Source organism: Puma concolor, chromosome D4 (genome assembly GCF_028749965.1).
Source record: "Puma concolor isolate L17-30 chromosome D4, mPumCon1.1.hap2, whole genome shotgun sequence".
In the NCBI taxonomy this organism is placed as follows: domain Eukaryota; kingdom Metazoa; phylum Chordata; class Mammalia; order Carnivora; family Felidae; genus Puma; species Puma concolor.
In genome coordinates this window covers 65,915,389-65,937,745 of record NC_141679.1, presented here as the reverse complement: position 1 = coordinate 65,937,745, position 22,357 = coordinate 65,915,389, and positions in this window count along the sequence as shown.

Sequence of the window (22,357 nt, the reverse complement as noted above, 5' to 3'; positions counted from 1 at the left end):
TTAAACGAGAAGAGACTATCAATATAAAACCTAAAACTAAATTAGAAGCAGTATAATATAAAGTTGAAACTGTTCAAAACATAATAATTGATGTGGAGCATAGCTAAAAGAATATGTTCTAGAATATAGAGAAAAGGAACAGAGATGAAAATGGTCAGAAAAAATAATTTATATATAATTCATATTGATATTAGTACAATTAAATAAAACACAGATATAGCTGAAAAAATAATTAAAAATTAGAGGAAAACAATTTCTAAGGGAAGACTCACGTCTACACATAAAACTATTTACAACAGATACACATAATGAAAAGTAACCAAGTGAATATTTATTTTGGAAAAAAGTATTAAACTTTAAAGACAAAGAATCATATGAACATCAGAGTTAAAAAAAAAACATGTCAAATGCCATATAAAACTCAGATAAGTTTTAGATGTAGCCTCTTCAATATTAGAAATCAAAATACAGTGTAATAATTTGTACCAACTTTTGAGGAGAAAAATTGTGCTATAAGAATTCTCAACCACTCACAAGGGCACACATGTGAAGGTAACAATTGTATTATCCAATATGCCAGGCATAATATATTGGTATGTCATCCAATTACCTTACTTAAATTAAAAAAAAGAGAGAGAGAGAGTTGGACACAATAATCACAGTATTGAAAAATCACAAAACATGTGATGATATATTCTAGTTTATTATATATTATTTTGTTTATAAACTTATTTGAAGAAGAAGAAAACTTGGGGAGTCTGGGTGGCTCAGTCGGTTGAGCGTCCGACTTTGGCTCAGGTCATGATCTCACGGTTGGTGGGTTCGAGCCCCGCGTCAGGCTCTGTGCTGACAGCTCAGAGCCTGGATCCTGTTTCAGATTCTGAGCCTCTCTCTCTCTCTCTGCCCCTCCCCCACTCGCACTCTGTCTCCCACTGTCTCAAAAATAAACATTAAAAAAATTTAAAAAAGGAAGAAGAAAACTTAAAATAATATGACAGATAGAAGACCCAAAATTTCATAAACACAAAAAAAATGAAGAAACCTATTATTACAAAAAGATTCTCAGATTTGGGATTGTAAATATTCTCTGTAGCATTAACCTTAAATGGCACATTAGAACAAATGTATCAAATAGATATATACATAATATTCCACCAAAAACAGCAGAATATACATTCTTCTCAAGTGTGCAGGAAACATTCTCCAGGTTAGATTACATGGTAGGCCATACAATAAGTCTCAATAAACTCAAGAAGACTGAAACCACATCAAGCATCGTCTCTGACTACAGTGTTATGAAACTAGAATTACAAAGTGAAAACCGGAAAAAAAACGTGGAGACTAAAGATCATGCTACTAAACAACCAATGGATCACTGGCAATATCAAAGAAGAAATAAAAAAATACCTAGAGACAAATGAAAACAGAAATATACCAAAATCTATGGGATGCAGCAAAAGCAGTTCTGAGAGGGAAGTTCTTAGCAATACAGACTTAACATAAGAAATAAGAAAAATCTCAAATAAACTATCTAAATTTATACCTAAAGGATGTAAGAAAAGAACAAATGAAACCCAAAGTAATAGGATAAAGTAAATAATAATGATGAGAGTGAAAATAAGTGAAACAGAGACTTAAAAAAAGAAGCTAAGAGCTGGTTCTTCATAGGATAAACAAAATTGACTAACAAAACTAGACTAACAAAGAAAAAGAGGGCTCAAATAAACAAAATCAGAAATGAGACATTACAACTGATAACAGAAATTCAAAGGATTACACGAGATAGTACAATTATATGATAACAAATTAGACAATCTAGAAGAAATAGACAAATTCCTAGAATTGTACAATCTTCTAAGAATGAATCATGGAGAAATCTGAATAGACTGATTACTGGTAAGGAGACTAAAACAGGAATCAAAAATTTCTGAACAAACAAATGTCCATGACCAGACAGCTACACTAGTGAATTCTACACAACATTCAAAGAAAATTGAATATGTATCTTTCTCAAACTCTTCCAAAAAATTAAAGTCTCCTCTTCCAAATTCTTTTTATGAGGCTAGCATTATCTTGATACCAAAATCAGATAAGAACAGCACATACACATAAAGAAATTATTGGCCAATAATAAACACAGATGTAAAAATACTCAACAAAATATTAGCAAACCAAATTCAACAATACATTAAAAAGATCATTCACTATGATCAAATGGGATTTATTTCAGGAATGCAAAGGCAGTTAAATATCCACAAATCAACATGATATACCACATTAACAAAAGGAGGAAGGGCGCCTGGGTGGTTCAGTCAGTTAAGTGTCTGACTTTGGCTCAGGTCATGATCTTGCGGGTTCATGGGTTTGAGCCCCACATCAGGCTCCGTGCTGATAGCTCAGAGCCTGTTGCCTGCTTCAGATTCAGACTAAGCCACACCTTCCCCGTTCACTCTCTGCTCCTTCCCACTCCCGCTCTGTCTCTCTCAAAAATAAACATTAAAAAAAATTAATAATAAAAAAGGAAGATAAAAATCATAGGATCATCTTTATAGATGCAGAAAGAGCATTTGACAAAATTCAACATCCATTTATGATAAAAACTGTTAACAAAGTGGGTATAGAGGGGACATAACACAATATAATAAAGGCTATATATGACAAATCCACAGATAACATCATATTCAATGATGACTTTTTCCTCTAAAATCAGGAACAAGACAAGCATGCCCACTCTTGCCACTTTTATTCAACATAATATTGGAAGAGCTAACCACAGGAATTAGGCAAGAAACTGAAATAAAAGGCATCCAAATCAGAAATAAAGAAGTAAAACTGTCACTATTTGCCAATGACATGATACCTTATATAGAAAACCCTAGAGACTCCACCCAAAAGCTACTAAAATAAATGAATTCAATAAAGTTGCAGGGAACAAAATTAATCTACAGAAACCAGTGGCATTTCTATACATTAAAAATGAACTACCAGAAAGAGAAATTAAGAAAACCATCCATCCCAGGGCACCTGGGTGGCTCAGTAGTTGGAGTGGCTGACTCTTGATTTTGGCTCAGGTCATGATCCCAGGGTCATGGGATTGAGACCTGTGCCAGGCTCCATGCTGAGCGTAGAACCTGCTTAAGATTTCTCTCTCTCTCTCTCTCTCTCTCTCTCTCTCTTCTCCCTCTGCCCCTCTCTGTCACTTCCACTCTCTCTCTCTAAAATAAAAAAGAAAAGGAAAAAAAGAAAAGGAAAAAAAGAAAACCATCCATCCCATTTATGACTGCATCAAAAAATTAAATACCTAGGAATAAATTTAACTAAGAGTTTCAGACCTCTACACTGAAGACTATAAGACATGGATGAAGGAAACTGAAGAAGACACAGATAAATGGAAAGATATTTCATGCACATGGATTAGAAGACTCAATAGTGCTAAAACGTTCATACAACCCAAAGCAATCTAAAGATTCAAAGCAATTCCTATCAAAATTCCAATGGCATTTTTCAGAGAAATAGAACAAATAATTTAAAATTTTGTATGGAACCACAAAAAGTCCCAAATAGACAAAGAAATCTTTAAAAAGAAGAACAAAGTTGGAGGTATCACATTCTCTGACTTCAAACTTTATTACAAAGCTATAGCAGTCAAAACAGTATAGTACTTGGGTGGCTCAGTTGGTTAGGTGGCCAACTGTTGATTTCAGCTCAGGTCATGATCTCAGGGTCCTGAGATTGAGCCCCATCTCAGGTTCCACACTGGGTGTGGAGTCTGCTTAAGATGCTCTCTCCCCCTTCCCCCCTCCCTTGCTTATTCTCGCTTTCTCTCAAAACAAAAAAACAAAACCAAAAAAGCAAAACAACAACAACAAAAACCCAGTGTAGTTGGCATAATAACAGACACACAGAAAAGTGAACAGAATTGAGAGCCTACAAATAAACCCACACATAGACAGACAATTAATTTATGATACAGGAGCCAAAAACATAAAGAGAAAGACAGTCTTTTCAAATCTTGGTGTTGAGAAAACTGGAAAGCCACATGAAAAGGAATAAAACTAGATACCATACACAAAAATTAACTCAAAATGGATGAAAGACTTAAATGTAATACCTGAAACTATGAAATTCCTAGAAGAAAACAGAGGAAGTAAATTCTTTGACATTGTTTTTAGCATGGTTTTGTGAATCTAACTCTAAAGGTAAGAGAAACAAATTCAAAAATAAATAAATGGCACTACATCAAACTAAAAGCTTCTGCATAGTGAAGAAAACCATTATCAAGACAAAAAGGAAACCAACTGAATGGGAGGAGATATTTGCAAATCACATATCTGACAAGGGGTTAATATCCAAAATACGTAAAGAACTCATATAACTTAACAAGAAAAACAAACAACCTGATTAAAAAATGGGCAGAGGATCTGAATACACATCTTTCCAAAAAAGACATACGGAAGGCAAACAGGCACATGAAAAGATGTTCAACAACACAAATTATTAGGGAAATGCAAATCAAAACTACAGTAAGATATCACCTCACACAAGTTTGATTGGCTATCATCAAAAAGACAAGAAATAAAAAGTGTTGGAGAGGATGTGGAGAAAGGGAACCTTTGTACACTATTGGTGGGAATTTAAATTGGTTGCAGCCACTATGGAAAAAAGTATGGAGATTCCTCAAAAAGTTAAGAAAAATGTTACCATACATTCTAGCTGTTCCACTTCTGGATATTTATCCACAGAATATGAAACAATAATTTGAAAAGATACATTCACCTCAATGCTCATAGCAGCAATATTTATAATAGCCAAGATATAAAAACAATCTAAGTGTCTCATCAGTGGATAAATGGATAAAGAAGATGTGGCATGCATGCGTGTGCACGCGCGCGCGCGCGCGCACACACACACACACACACACACACAAAGAATGCTAGTCAGCTATAAAAAGAATGAAATATTGCGATTTGTGACAACATGATGGACCTTGAGCATACTGTGTTAAGTGAAATAATTCAGAAGGAAATACAAAAATGGTATTTTATTCATATGTGGAATCTAAAAGAAACAGAAATGAAAACAAAACAAATGAACAAACAAAATAAATAAAAACAAACTCATAGACACAAAGAACAGATTGGTGGATACCAGAAGGGAAGTGAGGTTTTAGGGTGGGGGAAATGGATATAGGGGACCAAATGATCACTTTTTAATGGATACAGATGATTATAATGTTGTAAGCTTGAAATTTATATATGGTCCTATGCCAATTTTATCTCAATTAAAAAAAGAATTTCCATAATATGTGTCATTTACCAGAGATTCACATAAAATAAGTGATTGGGAGATGATGGGTGTGGTAGGCTGAATAATGTCCCTCCTTCCTTCAAAGATGTCCACACTCTAATCCCCCAGAAACTGTAAGTATATTACTTCACATGGCAAAGGGGACTTTTCAGATGTGGTTAAGAGTATGGACCTTGAGATGGAGAGATTATCCTGGATTATCTCAGTGGGACCAATTGAATCATATAAATCCTTGAAAGTAGGGAATCTTTCAGGGCTGTAAACAGACAGAGGGAGATGTGCCTGCGGAAGAAGGGTCAGATAGATGACATATTGCTAGTTTTGAAGATGTGGCAAGAGAGTCATAAAAAAAGGAATACTGATGGTTTAGAAGCTGGCAAAGGCAAGGAAATGGATTACTCTCTAGAAACCATCTTCCTTCTCTATCCTTATACCTCAACTCTTGGCTGCTGACCAAGGTGCTGAAAATCAAAATCTCTATACATTGAAGATTCCAATTGTAACTGGGCCTTTAATGTTGTCTCTAACTCATTTCCACGTACCTACTAAGTTTTATCTCCCATTCTCCACACTGATATGTCAAATCTTGTCAGTTTTCTTGTAGTGGATACTCTGGATTTTGTCTGCGTCACATCTATTCCTCAATTTTCTGAGCATACTGCATTGAGTTTCAACTAGAAAACTTTCCTTCCACGTTCAGACAATACCACTGGTTTTGGTCTGACCCACTTCAGAGTTTCAGATATGGGCACATGACCCAGGCTTGGCTAATCAATACATTCTGTAGCACTGTCAGTTACGGATGTAGGGAAGAACCCATTACTCAAGCTGGCCCAGTGAAAAGTCAACCCTAATAATTTTGCTAAAACTACTGAAAAGATGTACCACTGCTTTCTGGTATAGTTGCTAGTCTGATACAATATAAACCTAGAGACTGCAGGTGTCATTCACAGAGAAAATCAGAATGAAAATGTGGCCAACGCAAAGACGAAGCTGAAACAAGAAGTGGAGAAAGAGAGAGCTCTAATAATATCTTTTGTGTACCCCTTGAATGATATGTGATCAAAGTCATATCAACTTTGTAATTCCCAGTTAAGTTAGCCATGCATATCTTTTTTCTTCTTTACTTTGAATTAGCTTTCTCTCACTTACTGCAAAGAGTTAAAAGAAAAGCCCTCCTGGAATATCAAAGCATACTAACTACATAGAATTTGACTCAAGAATCAGAGCCACAATAAGTAATATACGGTAAGGGACTTATTAATAGTGATTATACCTTTATGTGATTCAATTGTTGGATCTGGGGTGGAAATATCTGGAAGGTTTGCTTCTGAGTCTGGTAAGAAGTCACTGTACTCTAGGTCAATAATTGCAAATAAAGCTGGATGGGAAGAGGCAGACAAACAGCAAGGACAAACTGTTAAGTCCTCAGCAAAAACTGGAACCCATGTCTGTCTCTCATCATTCCCAACAGGAAATCATAACCTTCACCAGAGTTGTGCATGCATTTCTCGTAGATCTTGGAGAAACTGAAGGAAGAGATATGAGATCCAGTAGGAGACGAAGGAGTTGCAGGCTGGCCACTGACCAACTAAGATAAACTAGCAAATGAATTACAGTTTATACAAGCTGCAACAGGAGCCTCAGGTCTGACACCAACCTTCAGGGCACAATAGCAGCTCTTTACTTTTCACCTTTCAAATATCACACAACTTTCTCTTGAAGCTGACCTTAATTCAAAACCTTAAAGAAACTATGGAAAGTTAATTACAGCTTAGTTAACCTGACACTAACAAATCCAAATCCACTACACCACCTCTTCTCACTATCCACAGCAAAATATATCTTCTACTTTAGACAGTAAAGATAAGACATTAGACAGAAGTTGACAAAATGTCCTGTCATCACATCTATCAAACTACCTGTATGCAAAGCCATGCATAATTCCTCCCTTCATATTTCCTGCTCTTTATTCTTTAACTTGTACTCTGTATTCCATTTATTCTTACCTTCTTGGGGACCTCATCACATTAATTCTTTTCCAACACTTTCAAAGGGATTCTCTTCATCTAATGGAATTCTATACTGTGGAAAACCTTCCATGGAATGCTACTTCAGGTCTAATAATTGCATAAAGGTATAATGGTGCCATTAAAAACAATGAGATAGATTAGTATGCACTAAACATGAAAAGGCTGTCCAGTGTATATATTTAGTGTAAAAACAATATGTATGTAAATAGGCATGCTATGCTTATTACACACACAGTTTTAAACATTTATCCCCAAAACATTATAAGGTGGGGGAGAGGTGAGTTTCAGAAAGATACACATAACATTAAAACATTCACACTTGGAATTTGGGGTTAGGGAAGAACTGTGAGTTTTTATTTTTATTTTATATACTTTAGTACTCTTCTAGTTTTGTTTTACAACTATTATTTAATTCTGTAAATAAAAATAACAAAAAGTAGGCCAAATTTATATTTTGGAAAAGTCTCCCAATTTTTAAAATTCAAAGCTAGCCTACAACTGAAATCAACTTGGCAAAATCATAAAATAACAATCAGGATAAAATGTAAAAGCTAGGTTTCACATATAAATTTATCCATGAGTTTTTTTGGGGGGCCAGCGGAGAGTGAAAGAGATAACTGGGAGATAGTTCATTCAAGACATACAAGAGAGAATTAGCAATTGTGAAAAACCAATAATGAGAATGTAGATACAAATATATAAAAAAGAAAAAAAAATACAAATACTTGAGGAAATTGGTCAACACTATAAATAATAAAAACCTACAAATACATGTGTGTATTTGGATTTACATATATGCTGCTCACAATTCACTTTTTGTGTATATGTGGTTATATTATATTGGCTGGAGCCACTGGGTTTTCTGGAGAACAATCTGGAAATTATTACTATGTAAATATTAAGTTTTAATTTTCTTTAAAAAAGTAAGTCAGTAGGGGTGCCTGTTTGGCTCAATTGGTTAAGTGTCTGACTTCGGCTCAGGTCATGAATTCATGGTTTGTGGGTTTGAGCCCTGCATCGGGCTCTGTGCTGACAGCTGAGAGCCTGGAGCCTATTTCAGATTCTATGTCTCCCTTTCTCTCTGTCCTTCCCTGGCTCGTGCTCTGTCTCTCTCTCAAAACTAAATAAACATTAAAAAATAGTAATAAAAAAGCCATTAGAGGAATAATTTTAAATTTTCTTCACTTAAAAAATGATAAATTCTTATCTATTTGATAAATTCTTGCTAAATTTCCTTGGGATATATATTTTACCAACTTAGGTGAAATGTAGAGCTACAGGGCAAAACACATTCATGGAACTCTTGTTTTTATTAAACTGTCTTTATATGATGAAATTGTTTAGAGATATGAACTTTTTTTTTCCTTTTGGCTAAAAAAACTAAGAAAATCAAATTAACATTTTTACTAAGTATTTCTTATGCTTATTTCTCAAAATATTTATATATTGTTAATAGTTTTTCTTAGTATTGCTTATTCAAAATGATGCTATGTTAGTAAAGTGATTTTATACAGAAATATCTTCTACCTTTTTCTCAATGACCACACTGATTTCTCTATGAAAAATGTTTTTATATGAGTATATGAATATATTTTAATATACATGAATATATTTTTATATGGAATTTATGTGAAATTTAATTAAATTTTATATTCTTGAACATAATTCCTTTATGGCAAACATAAAAATATATCTTTTATTTATTAATCATAAAACCACATCTTTTAGCATACAACTAAAATGGAAAATGAAGTCCCTTTGATTCATTATATGCACACAACTTGCTGATCAAACATTTGAATCTGTTATATTTATTGATTTCACTTTTCCTTGAATATACTTATGATAGATCTAAAAACAACAAGCAAATAAATTAACAATAGTGAATGCAAAAGGCATGCTCTGGAGAAATTTTTACTTTTCTTTTGGTCTATGTCTGCTCAGAAAGGTTTGTGGTAATTGCATCAATTCTTAATGTTTATGTTAAGTTGTGCTCTGTGGGGGCTTATAAGATTGTCAGTCAAAATCTACATATTGCCTAAGAAAAACCCAATGGGATAGGAAATCTCTTGTCCTTGATTTTATAGAATATTGTTGTTGAATCATATGTCTTAGGATATTCAGTGGTCATAAGAATAGTTAAAATTATTTTTATAATTTACTTCTGAATAAATGAGTTTGTGTTACTGTTTTTTTCTGTTATATACCTTACTTATTTAAACACATAGTGAATGCCTTTGGACTATGCATGCTGACTTGAAGTAAGGACTCTGCATCTTTTAATAAATCCTGTATTGTTAAAATTTCTAATTAAAAGTTTCCTCTGAAAGGAAACATATAACCTGTTCATTTGATGCAGATGATTTCTTGAAAAGTACCAGGTGGTTGGTGAAGTTGAGCCATGTGACTCTTTAGTTGCTTCTGTCCCAGGTAATGGATCCTATGCACATGGGATTCCCATTTCCTTAGTTCTTTCAGAGTCAGTGTAAGATCAGCTTTGTTGTGACCTCTGTTTCCATGACAGAAGAGTTATATCATCAAACTCTGGACCTCTGAATCCCAACTCCATTCACTATTAATCGCTATCCTTTTCCACAGTCAGGATTTATGTATGCCAGAGGACTGTTTCCTCGCTATATACTTTAGTAACACAAATTTTGAGAGCAAATTTCCATTCATCATACCTTTCTTCCCTTTCTCTGACTAGGTTTGCTTTCTTTCCAACCTGAGGAAAATGATAGTGGTCCAATAATAGTGGAGTTGTTTCTAGGCGGGCTGCTGGTGTGGGTAAGGCTTCCAGGTCAGTGCTGACTAGCATCTCTCAGAACCATGTCTACATTGTCTATGACATAATCTATGTATATAATTTCACGGAGCACTCTTAGAAAGTTAATCAACATGTCCAGACCTTAAATTTGTCATCTATTATTAGATAATGGGGGATAAACTGCACTTTGGAAGACTGTAAAATTCAAGTGAAAAAATTCGTGTGAAATTATTTTGGAAATCTTGAGAGCAAACTGATGCCAGTGATAATATCAGATGATCTGAGATTAGGATTCTATTAATAATAAAAAAGAATTTTAATGCCTTTAAGTCAGAAATGAACTCTATCTTTGACCAAGTAACCAAGATAGATTGTCATCTATCTATAATGTCTTATGCATTTATATTACCTGCTTGCCTGCTGAAAGCATTTGAATTAACATCTCCTGATGCAAGCTTTAAAACTGAATTATAATTATGATATAGAACCTAAAATACACTTTCCAAACAGTAAGTTTACAGTTTATGCAAATTATTTCTATGTAATCAGAAGTTCTATTATCAGACTGTATGCCATTTAATGTTTTATAGAATGGTAAATACTCAATTTTATCTTGTGTTTGCTAAAAACTGTCACTAAAGATATAAAAGATAGTAATGTATAAAATTTGGGCGTCATAATCACTTTGAGAAATAATTCTAGTCACCCCTTTAATATGTAGAAATCTCAGTTTGATAAAATTTTTGTAGATAGTTTTGTTCCTTGGCAATAAGTATAAAACCTATGATATGAACTATGGTGTTTATGGAATATTTTGTGATATCTTGGGATCTATTTATGGAATGATATGATATCTTGAGATCAAAAATATTTGCTCTTTGAGATTGTCATTTTATTATAAGAAAGCAGTAAATAAGCTCCATATAACCCAAAATTTCATAGCTGTTTGGAGGGAAAGAAATCTGGTGCTGCCTGGAGCCTTTTTTTTTTTTTTAAGATATACATTTATTTGAACATATAATTAAATTCCTATATAAGTGCATTCTTATGATTTGTGTTTTGCATGGATAAAGGAAAGGAGAAATTTAATTTTGTGTCTCTATGTGGAGTTATTGTATCAGAATAAACTGTTTTATTCATTTGATTTGCATGCAGCTACTATCAGAGATTGCTATTTAAATCATACTTGGTTATTAATAAAACTAGATTGCCTTCCTCATGCTTTTTCTTCACAACACATTTTCAATGGTTATCTACTCTCATTTTACTTTGGTTTTGGGTAAAATCATATGAACATGTTTGAAATATGACTATCTGGAAAAACATGACAAAATGGCTATCTGAAAAAAATGAGAAAGGGCCTTAAAAATGGAGTCAACCTAAAACTCCTGGAATTAATAATGAAAACAGAAGCTTGGATCCAGGAGTAAAAGCATCAAATTGGAATCATTTACAGTCCCCATACACAGCAGCAGGGGTTAAAAGGATTTCGGGATAATCAAGGAAGATGGCCACTTGAGGCAGTATCAGGAGACACTTGGATAAAGCTGCATGAGACACCAAGTCCCACATAGTGGGAGTCTGTCTAGAGGCTATAGCATGGGGTCCCTACTCAGAACGGAAGGGAACTTCCCCAGGGGCAAGGATATCAGAGGGGAATTTAGGAGTCTAGGTGATGTCACTCTGCAGCATGGCAGAGAATGTTTGGGCCAAAGAATTCTGAAGAAAAAAATCTGCTGTTGGACTATATTTTAAATAACTGGTTGGGTAAAAAGTTTGGCACTGGTGGATATTTGAGCTGATGGGTCTTGGTACACGGTAAAGAAATAATCAAGCAGGGCTCCTGGGCGGCTCAGTTGATTAAGCGTCTGACTCTTGGTTTCGGCTCAGGTCAAGATATATCAGTTTGTGAGTTCAAGCCCTGCTTTGGGCTCCGCAGACAGTGCAGGGCCTGCTTGGAATTCTCTCTCCCTCTCTGTCTCTCTGCCCTTCACCTGCTTGCTCGCTCTCTCTCTCTCTCTCTCAAAATAAATAAATAAACAATTGAACAGAAGAAACAAACAAGCTAGGGTCCAATACACAGAGACCAAATTTGGCTCACCTATTAGAATAAAACAGGACAGAAACATTTGCTCTATAAAGGCATCTCTATGTATACAAAAAGTACTGAATACTTTTGGGTCAAGAAGGCTAAGAACACTTTAAAATGTTCCCTTTTTAAAAATAAAATGTTCCCTTCTTGCATTAAACTCATAATAATTTTGTATTTAAATACATATATACATATTCATTTTTGAAATCAAGAAAGAGAAATCATTACCTGAGACAGAAGGCCTAAGTTAGTAAATGGGGACAGATGGTACATAACATAGGGCAAGCTAGGAACACAGTCTTTGGGCATGAGGTCTTGAAATACATGTAGGTCAGGGACTTAAGCCAAGAACTACATATAGGTTGAGGACAGATGTGGACTCCCATCTTGAAGTACAGAGCAAGAGTGCACTGAATAAGGCCCAAAATCTCTCTTTCCACTCTCTGGATGGGTACCAGAAATGAACTACCAACTCTGGTAAGAACGGAAGTGGATTTGTTTCTATGAGACAAGAAACTAGTGTAAACATAATTGCACTCTTAGGTCCACAATTAAACTCTGAGCCAAGCTAGTGATTCAGATCCCAGCTTCCTTTAGGGCCATTATAAGAGCAATTGCTATCCTGAAGTGTTTCCTGTGGTATGTGTGTGTGTGTGTATGTACACAATAATATTTCCTAGTATTTTCTTTGTTAATTTATAAATCATTTAGTAGTAAATATAGGAGGCCTAAATTGTATATATTGCCTGTCATAAATTGTACATCTCCCCTCTCACCCCCATAATTCTGCCTTTTGCTATTTCAGGGTAGAAGCTCTTACTTCGATCATCCTTCTTTTTTTTTTTTTTTTTTTTTTATTTATATATGAAATTTATTGTCAAATTGGTTTCCATACAACACCCAGTGCTCATCCCAAAAGGTGCCCTCCTCAATACCCATCACCCACCCTCTCCTCCCTCCCACCCCCCATCAACCCTTAGTTTGTTCTCAGTTCTCAACAGTCTCTTATGCTTTGGCTCTCTCCCACTCTAACCTCTTTTTTTTTTTTTTTCCTTCCCCTCCCCCATGGGTTCCTGTTAAGTTTCTCAGGATCCACATAAGAGTGAAACCATATGGTATCTGTCTTTCTCTGTATGGCTTATTTCACTTAGCATCACACTCTCCAGTTCCATCCACGTTGCTACAAAAGGCCATATTTCATTTTTTCTCATTGCCACATAGTATTCCATTGTGTATATAAACCACAATTTCTTTATCCATTCATCAGTTGATGGACATTTAGGCTCTTTCCATAATTTGGCTATTGTTGAGAGTGCTGCTATGAACATTGGGGTACAAGTGCCCCTATGCATCAGTACTCTTGTGTCCCTTGGATAAATTCCTAGCAGTGCTATTGCTGGGTCATAGGGTAGGTCTATTTTTAATTTTCTGAGGAACCTCCACACTGCTTTCCAGAGCGGCTGCACCAATTTGCATTCCCACCAACAGTGCAAGAGGGTTCCCGTTTCTCCACATCCTCTCCAGCATCTATAGTCTCCTGATTTGTTCATTTTGGCCACTCTGACTGGCGTGAGGTGATACCTGAGTGTGGTTTTGATTTGTATTTCCCTGATAAGGAGCGACGCTGAACATCTTTTCATGTGCCTGTTGGCCATCCGGATGTCTTCTTTAGAGAAGTGTCTATTCATGTTTTCTGCCCATTTCTTCACTGGGTTATTTGTTTTTCGGGTGTGGAGTTTGGTGACCTCTTTATAGATTTTGGATACTAGCCCTTTGTCCGATATGTCATTTGCAAATATCTTTTCCCATTCCGTTGGTTGCCTTTTAGTTTTGTTGGTTGTTTCCTTTGCTGTGCAGAAGCTTTTTATCTTCATAAGGTCCCAGTAATTCACTTTTGCTTTTAATTCCTTTGCCTTTGGGGATGTGTCGAGTAAGAGATTGCTACGTCTGAGGTCAGAGAGGTCTTTTCCTGCTTTCTCCTCTAAGGTTTTGATGGTTTCCTGTCTCACATTCAGGTCCTTTATCCATTTGGAGTTTATTTTTGTGAATGGTGTGAGAAAGTGGTCTAGTTTCAACCTTCTGCATGTTGCTGTCCAGTTCTCCCAGCACCATTTGTTAAAGAGACTGTCTTTTTTCCATTGGATGTTCTTTCCTGCTTTGTCAAAGATGAGTTGGCCATATGTTTGTGGGTCTAGTTCTGGGGTTTCTATTCTATTCCATTGGTCTATGTGTCTGTTTTTGTGCCAATACCATGCTGTCTTGATGATGACAGCTTTGTAGTAGAGGCTAAAGTCTGGGATTGTGATGCCTCCTGCTTTGGTCTTCTTCTTCAAAATGCCTTTGGCTATTCGGGGCCTTTTGTGGTTCCATATGAATTTTGGGATTGCTTGTTCTAGTTTCGAGAAGAATGCTGGTGCAACTTTGATTGGGATTGCATTGAATGTGTAGATAGCTTTGGGTAGTATTGACATTTTGACAATATTTATTCTTCCAATCCATGAGCAGGGAATGTCTTTCCATTTCTTTAAATCTTCTTCAATTACCTTCATAAGCTTTCTATAGTTTTCAGCATACAGATCCTTTACATCTTTGGTTAGATTTATTCCTAGGTATTTTATGCTTCTTGGTGCAATTGTGAATGGGATCAGTTTCTTTATTTGTCTTTCTGTTGCTTCATTGTTAGTGTATAAGAATGCAACTGATTTCTGTACATTGATTTTGTATCCTGCAACTTTGCTGAATTCATGGATCAGTTCTAGCAGACTTTTGGTGGAGTCTATCGGATTTTCCATGTATAATATCATGTCATCTGCAAAAAGCGAAAGCTTGACTTCATCTTTGCCAATTTTGATGCCTTTGATTTCCTTTTGTTGTCTGATTGCTGATGCTAGAACTTCCAGCACTATGTTAAACAACAGCGGTGAGAGTGGGCATCCCTGTCGTGTTCCTGATCTCAGGGAAAAAGCTCTCAGTTTTTCCCCATTGAGGATGATGTTAGCTGTGGGCTTTTCATAAATGGCTTTTATGATCTTTAAGTATGTTCCTTCTATCCCGACTTTCTCAAGGGTTTTTATTAAGAAAGGGTGCCGGATTTTGTCAAAGGCCTTTTCTGCATCGATTGACAGGATCATATGGTTTTTCTCTTTTTTTTTGTTAATGTGATGTATCACGTTGATTGATTTGCGAATGTTGAACCAGCCCTGCATTCCAGGAATGAATCCCACTTGATCATGGTGAATAATTCTTTTTATATGCCGTTGAATTCGATTTGCTAGTATCTTATTGAGAATTTTTGCATCCATATTCATCAGGGATATTGGCCTGTAGTTCTCTTTTTTTACTGGGTCTCTGTCTGGTTTAGGAATCAAAGTAATACTGGCTTCATAGAATGAGTCTGGAAGTTTTCCTTCCTTTCTATTTCTTGGAATAGCTTGAGAAGGATAGGTATTATCTCTGCTTTAAACGTCTGGTAGAACTCCCCTGGGAAGCCATCTGGTCCTGGACTCTTATTTGTTGGGAGATTTTTGATAACCGATTCAATTTCTTCGCTGCTTATGGGTCTGTTCAAGCTTTCTATTTCCTCCTGATTGAGTTTTGGAAGAGTGTGGGTGTTCAGGAATTTGTCCATTTCTTCCAGGTTGTCCAATTTGTTGGCATATAATTTTTCATAGTATTCCCTGATAATTGTTTGTATCTCTGAGGGATTGGTTGTAATAATTCCATTTTCATTCATGATTTTATCTATTTGGGTCATCACCCTTTTCTTTTTGAGAAGCCTGGCTAGAGGTTTGTCAATTTTGTTTATTTTTTCAAAAAACCAACTCTTGGTTTCGTTGATCTGCTCTACAGTTTTTTTAGATTCTATATTGTTTATTTCTGCTCTGATCTTTAGTATTTCTCTTCTTCTGCTGGGTTTAGGCTGCCTTTGCTGTTCTGCTTTTAGTTCCTTTAGGTGTGCTGTTAGATTTTGTATTTGGGATTTTTCTTGTTTCTTGAGATAGGCTTGGATTGCAATGTATTTTCCTCTCAGGACTGCCTTTGCTGCGTCCCAAAGCATTTGGATTGTTGTATTTTCATTTTCGTTTCTTTCCATATATTTTTTAATTTCTTCTCTAATTGCCTGGTTGACCCACTCATTCGTTAGTAGGGTGTTCTTTAACCTCCACGCTTTTGGAGGTTTTCCAGACTTTTTTCTGTGGTTGATTTCAAGCTTCATAGCATTGTGGTCTGAAAGTATGCATGGTATGATTTCAATTCTTGTAAACTTATGAAGGGCTGTTTTGTGACCCAGTATATGATCTATCTTGGAGAATGTTCCATGTGCACTCGAGAAGAAAGTATATTCTGTTGCTTTGGGATGCAGAGTTCTAAATATATCTGTCAAGTCCATCTGATCCAAAGTCTCATTCAGGGCCCTTGTTTCTTTATTGACCGTGTGTCTAGATGATCTATCCATTTCTGTAAGTGGGGTGTTAAAGTCCCCTGCAATTACCACATTCTTCTCAATAAGGTTGCTTATGTTTATGAGTAATTGTTTTATATATTTGGGCGCTCTGGTATTCGGCGCATAGACATTTATAATTGTTAGCTCTTCCTGATGGATAGACCCTGTCACTATTATATAGTGTCCTTCTTCATCTCTTGTTACAGCCTTTAATTGAAAGTCTAGTTTGTCTGATATAAGTATGGCTACTCCAGCTTTCTTTTGGCTTCCAGTAGCATGATAAATAGATCTCCATCCCCTCACTCTCAATCTAAAGGTGTCCTCAGGTCTAAAATGAGTCTCTTGTAGACAGCAAATAGATGGGTCTTGTTTTTTTATCCATTCTGCTACCCTATGTCTTTTGGTTGGCGCATTTAATCCATTTACATTCAGTGTTATTATAGAAAGGTATGGGTTTAGAGTCATTGTGATGTCTGTATGTTTTATGCTTGTAGTGATGTCTCTGGTACTTTGTCTCACAGGGTCCCCCTTAGGATCTCTTGGAGGGCTGGTTTAGTGGTGACAAATTCCTTCAGTTTTTGTTTGTTTGGGAAGACCTTTATCTCTCCTTCTATTCTAAATGACAGACTTGCTGGATAAAGGATTCTCGGCTGCATATTTTGTCTGTCTAGCACACTGAAAATCTCATGCCAATTCTTTCTGGCCTGCCAAGTTTCAAAAGAGAGATCAGTCACGAGTCTTATAGGTCTCCCTTTATATGTGAGGGCACGTTTACCCCTTGCTGCTTTCAGAATTTTCTCTTTATCCTTGTATTTTGCCAGTTTCACTATGATATGTCGTGCAGAAGATCGATTCAAGTGACGTCTGAAGGGAGTTCTCTGTGCCTCTTGGATTTCAATGCCTTTTTCCATCCCCAGTTCAGGGAAGTTCTGAGCTATTATTTCTTCAAGTACCCCTTCAGCACCTTTCCCTCTCTCTTCCTCCTCTGGGATACCAATTATGCGTATATTATTTCTTTTTAGTGTATCACTTAGTTCTCTAATTTTCCCCTCAGACTCCTGGATTTTTTTATCTCTCTTTTTCTCAGCTTCCTCTTTTTCCATAACTTTATCTTCTAGTTCACCTATTCTCTCCTCTGCCTCTTCAATCCGAGCCGTGGTGGTTTCCATTTTGCTATGCATGTCGTTTAAAGCGTTTTTCAGCTCCTCGTGACTGTTCCTTAGTCCCTTGATCTCTGTAGCAAGAGATTCTCTGCTGTCAGCTATACTGTTTTCAAGCCCAGCGATTAATTTTATGACTATTATTCTAAATTCACTTTCTGTTATATTATTTAAATCCTTTTTGATCAGCTCATTAGCTGTTGTTATTTCCTGGAGATTCTTCTGAGGGGAATTCTTCCGCTTGGTCATTTTGGATAGTCCCTGGCGTGGTGAGGACCTGCAGAGCACTTCCCCTGTGCTGTGGTGTATAACTGGAGTTGGTGGGCGGAGCCGCAGTCAGACCTGATGTCTGCCCCCAGCCCACCGCTGGGGCCACAGTCAGACTGGTGCGTGCCTTCTCTTCCCCTCTCCTAGGGGCGGGATTCACTGTGGGGTGGGGTGGCCTCTCTGGGCTACTTGCACACTGCCAGGCTTGTGATGCTGGGGATCTGGCGTCTTAGCTGGGGTGGGTAGGCAAGGTGCACAGGGACAGGAGGGGCAGGCTTAGTTTTCTTCTCCTTAGGTGATCCACTTCAGGAGGGGCCCTGTGGCAGCAGGAGGGAGTCAGATCCGCTGCCGGAGGTTTGGCTCCGCAGAAGGGCAGAGTTGGGTGTTTGCGTGGAGCGAGCAAGTTCCCTGGCAGGAACTGGTTCTCTTTGGAATTTTGGCTGGGGGATGGGCGGGGTAGATGGCGCTGGCGAGCGTCTTTGTTCCCCACCAAACTGAGCTCCGTCGGCAGGGGGCCCAGCAGCCCTCCTTCCCTTTGTCCTCCAGCCTTCCCACTTTCTGAGCAGAGCTGTTAACTTATGACCTCCCAGACGCTAAGTCGCGCTTGCTGTCGGAACACAGTCCGTCAGGCACCTCCGCTTTTTGCAAGCCAGACTCGGGGGCTCTGCTTGGCCAGCGAGGTGCCCCTCCACCCCGGCTCCCTCCCGCCAGTCGGTGGAGCACGCACCGCCTCGCCGCCCTTCCTACCCTCTTCCGTGGGCCTCTCGTCTGTGCTTGGCTCCAGCGACTCCGTTCTGCTAATCCTCTGGCGGTTTTCTGGGTTATTTAGGCAGGTGTAGGTGGAATCTAAGTGATCAGCAGGACGCGCGGTGAGCCCAGGGTCCTCCTAAGCCGCCATCTTCCCTCTCCCCTCGATCATCCTTCTTAATGTAACTTCCTTACATTTTCCTAGACGGTAATTAATTCCTAAAATTATTCTTATCTTCATTTCTCATGCTATCAGTAGAGATTCTCTGGTCATTTAAGGATAACACTGCCACACACATCACTACAAACTTTGTGTTTGAAGACTTGGACCCAGTCCTTGCACCAATCAGCTAGATACCTTCGAATTCTGTATTCTGTGGCAGGAAAGGGGTTTTCAAGTAAAATATTCTTTATTCTTTACATTTCTCATATCCTGTCTTTATTTATGATTCTCCCACCTACAGAATGGTGGAATTATCCTTGGGGTACACAATCTTTGTTTACGTATCCAAAGGGCTCTGTATTGTTTACTTAGAAGATGAATAGCAAGCTACCCACTGGGTTATTCCCTAAACTGTCCACATTAGGTACAGCATTTTCTAGAATTTAAGTGGAAACTCTCCATAGCTCTCAGTAGTGATGCATATTTTCCCTTATTTTTACATCTCCATGCTCATTTCTGTCACATTACTAAGGATCAGATGGGTAGGGAGCCAGAAGAATTCAACACCTGTAACTATTTGACATCTTTATCTTGAATAGTTTATATTCCATAATCCCATATTTACCAAACTTACTAATTATGGAATTAATCAGAGCATATAAACTATTAAGTAGGAGAATCAATTTAAAACTACTAACCACTTTCACATCTTAAAGAAAAAACATCAAAAAAAATCTTGTTCTATTATAAATACATTGAAGTTAACATTACTTCCTATAAGTCCTTGTTTGCATAGTGAATATTCATTGACAATTTTATAGAAAGCTCAAACTATTTAAACATTTGAGAAGACTATTTTGATGACACATTGAAAATTACCTTTATGATAGATAGTACTATTTTTTGCTTCTCCCTCCTGTGGGAGGATTACACACCACTGTCTCATAGTTGTCAGGCTTGACCATTTCACCTACCAGGCTCTGCCTGGATAGAGGATTATATAACCCTTCCCACACCCCCACAGCAGACTTGGCCAAGTGATCTTCTGTGGCTAATGCATTCTGAATACGTATACCATAAATACCAACTTTAAAAGCCAGCATAGGGTTCATCATCTCTTTTTTTCCTGTCTGCCATGAGACTGGCAGTGTTTTAGCTAGAGGTTGCCTCACCAGTCTTTGTCCTAAAAGGAAGACAATATGGGGCAGAACCATAGCCAAGCCTACCCACGGGTAGGGTATGTGAAGAATAAACATGTGTTCTGTCAGTCTTTGAGACCTCAGATCATTTATTAGCAACTAAGGCTAAGCTAAGAGAGAAAATGCTCAAGAAGAGTTGTTATCAATTTGACTCTAAAAAGCAGGATGTTTATGATGATTAAATTTTGTGTGTCAACTTGGCAACCTGTAGTTCCCAGTTGCTTGGTCAAACAGTATTCTGGATATTGTGTTACTGCTGTGAAAGTATCCTACAGATTTGTTTAACATCTATAATCTGTTGTCTTCAAGCAAAGGAAATAGCTTTTGATGATGAGGTGGGCCTCATCCAATCAGTTGAAGGCTTGAGGTTTCCTGGAGAAGGAATTATGACTCAACACTGCAACACAGAAATCCTATGTGGATTTCTAGTCTGCCAACCTATCCTACAGTATTTGAATTTGCCCACCTTCACAATCATATAAGCCAATTTCCTAATATAAATATTTTTATACACACACCACTCTATTGGTTTTATTATTGGTTTTATTTCTCTCGAGAACCCTGACTGATATATTCAGTATCTACAATTGTGCATTGTATTCAAACCACTATTATGAATTGACTCAAAGAAACACAGATGATAGATATAGAAAACTATAAGGAAATAATGAGATAAACTCTGAGTAAATAGCTTTCTACATTAATTTAACTTCTAAGTCTGTATAGCATTTTTTAATACTATAATTGCCTTTTCAGAGCATGAAGAAATACAGAAAACCATCTAATGGTTTATAATGTATCTGGTAGAAAAAGCCTGAAAAAAAAACCTTCAATACTAAACTATAGTATAGATGGTTGTTAATTATGATAGTAAATGAGAAAATTCTAAATAAGCCAACAGGAAATCATATCCAAAATTATAGCAAAATAATTTACATAGCAAGGTCAATTTATCATGGAAAGAAGTTTAAATATTAGGAAAATGTCTCTTTTACACTATCTTTTCTATCTCCAATGATTGAGACAATTTTCACTTACCCTTGTGTCTTATCCTTGCCCACACTGTCACTGGTTTCCCAACAGACTGGACGGGTGACATTCGTCAAGGACGTATGATTCCTTGCAGTGAGATTAGTATGCTTTAGGGCCATACAAAATTTCTGTTTCAAGGCAGGAAAACAAAAATTTACTTGGAAGGCAACTGTACCACTTTGTTCTGCATATGTATATCTTAGTTTTCTGGGTGAATTAACTAATCTTCCTCTCTCCAGGAACCATCCTGGTAGGTTTCCACAGAAAACAAGTGTAGCCCATCTGCTTCAGTGACTTCCTCACTTTCACAAAGTAGTATAATTCATAAAACAATTCAAATTCTCTTGTCTACTAGATGTAAAGCTGACTATGGGTTATTATATAAAATAGTGTTTATCAGGTCAGTGGGATAAGTTACTTGACTATACAATCCAATGGATAAGTTCTTATTTACAGGAATAAATGGCAACTAATGCTGCTGCCTCTGTGGATACTGACGATGACACCATGAGAATTACACTTACTATTTATTTAGAGCTTACTATGTGCCACGTACATTTATTAAAACTTTTAATTTTCAAAATGACCCTACTTACGGGGAAGGTATTGTTATATCCATTTTACATCCAAAGAAAATAAATACAGAGATGTCAGGCAACTCACCCATTATTACATAGATCCAGTCATCAATGTCCCCTGGTTTCTATGTTGGATTTCTAGTGTCCTTAGAAGCAGGAACAAGAAACTGCTTCTTCACTTTTTCTTCTTCTTCTTCTCCTTCTTCTTTTTAATTTGTGAAACAAATTTAGCTAAAGATTATCGAGAATAAAAGCCAGAAAGAGAAACTGTTTTTTTCCTAGGTGTTGAAAACTTTGAGACAGCCAAGTAAATGCATCTGTGCGAGGCACTGCAAGCAGCTGCAGGTACATTTCCGGGTGGAAGCCTGATCTCGCGGGGTCTTGGGAGCCGGCTGGCCTGGGAGGCCTGGGATGAGAAACACCTGGGTGCCCTGGCGCTGAGGCTCCTCCTCCCAGACTCTTCCTAAGGAGTTCGGCTCACGCCACCTGTCAACGCAATCCCGTGCAATCGTACATACATATAAAATACATAATATTAAAATAAATAAATATTTACATTATTTACATG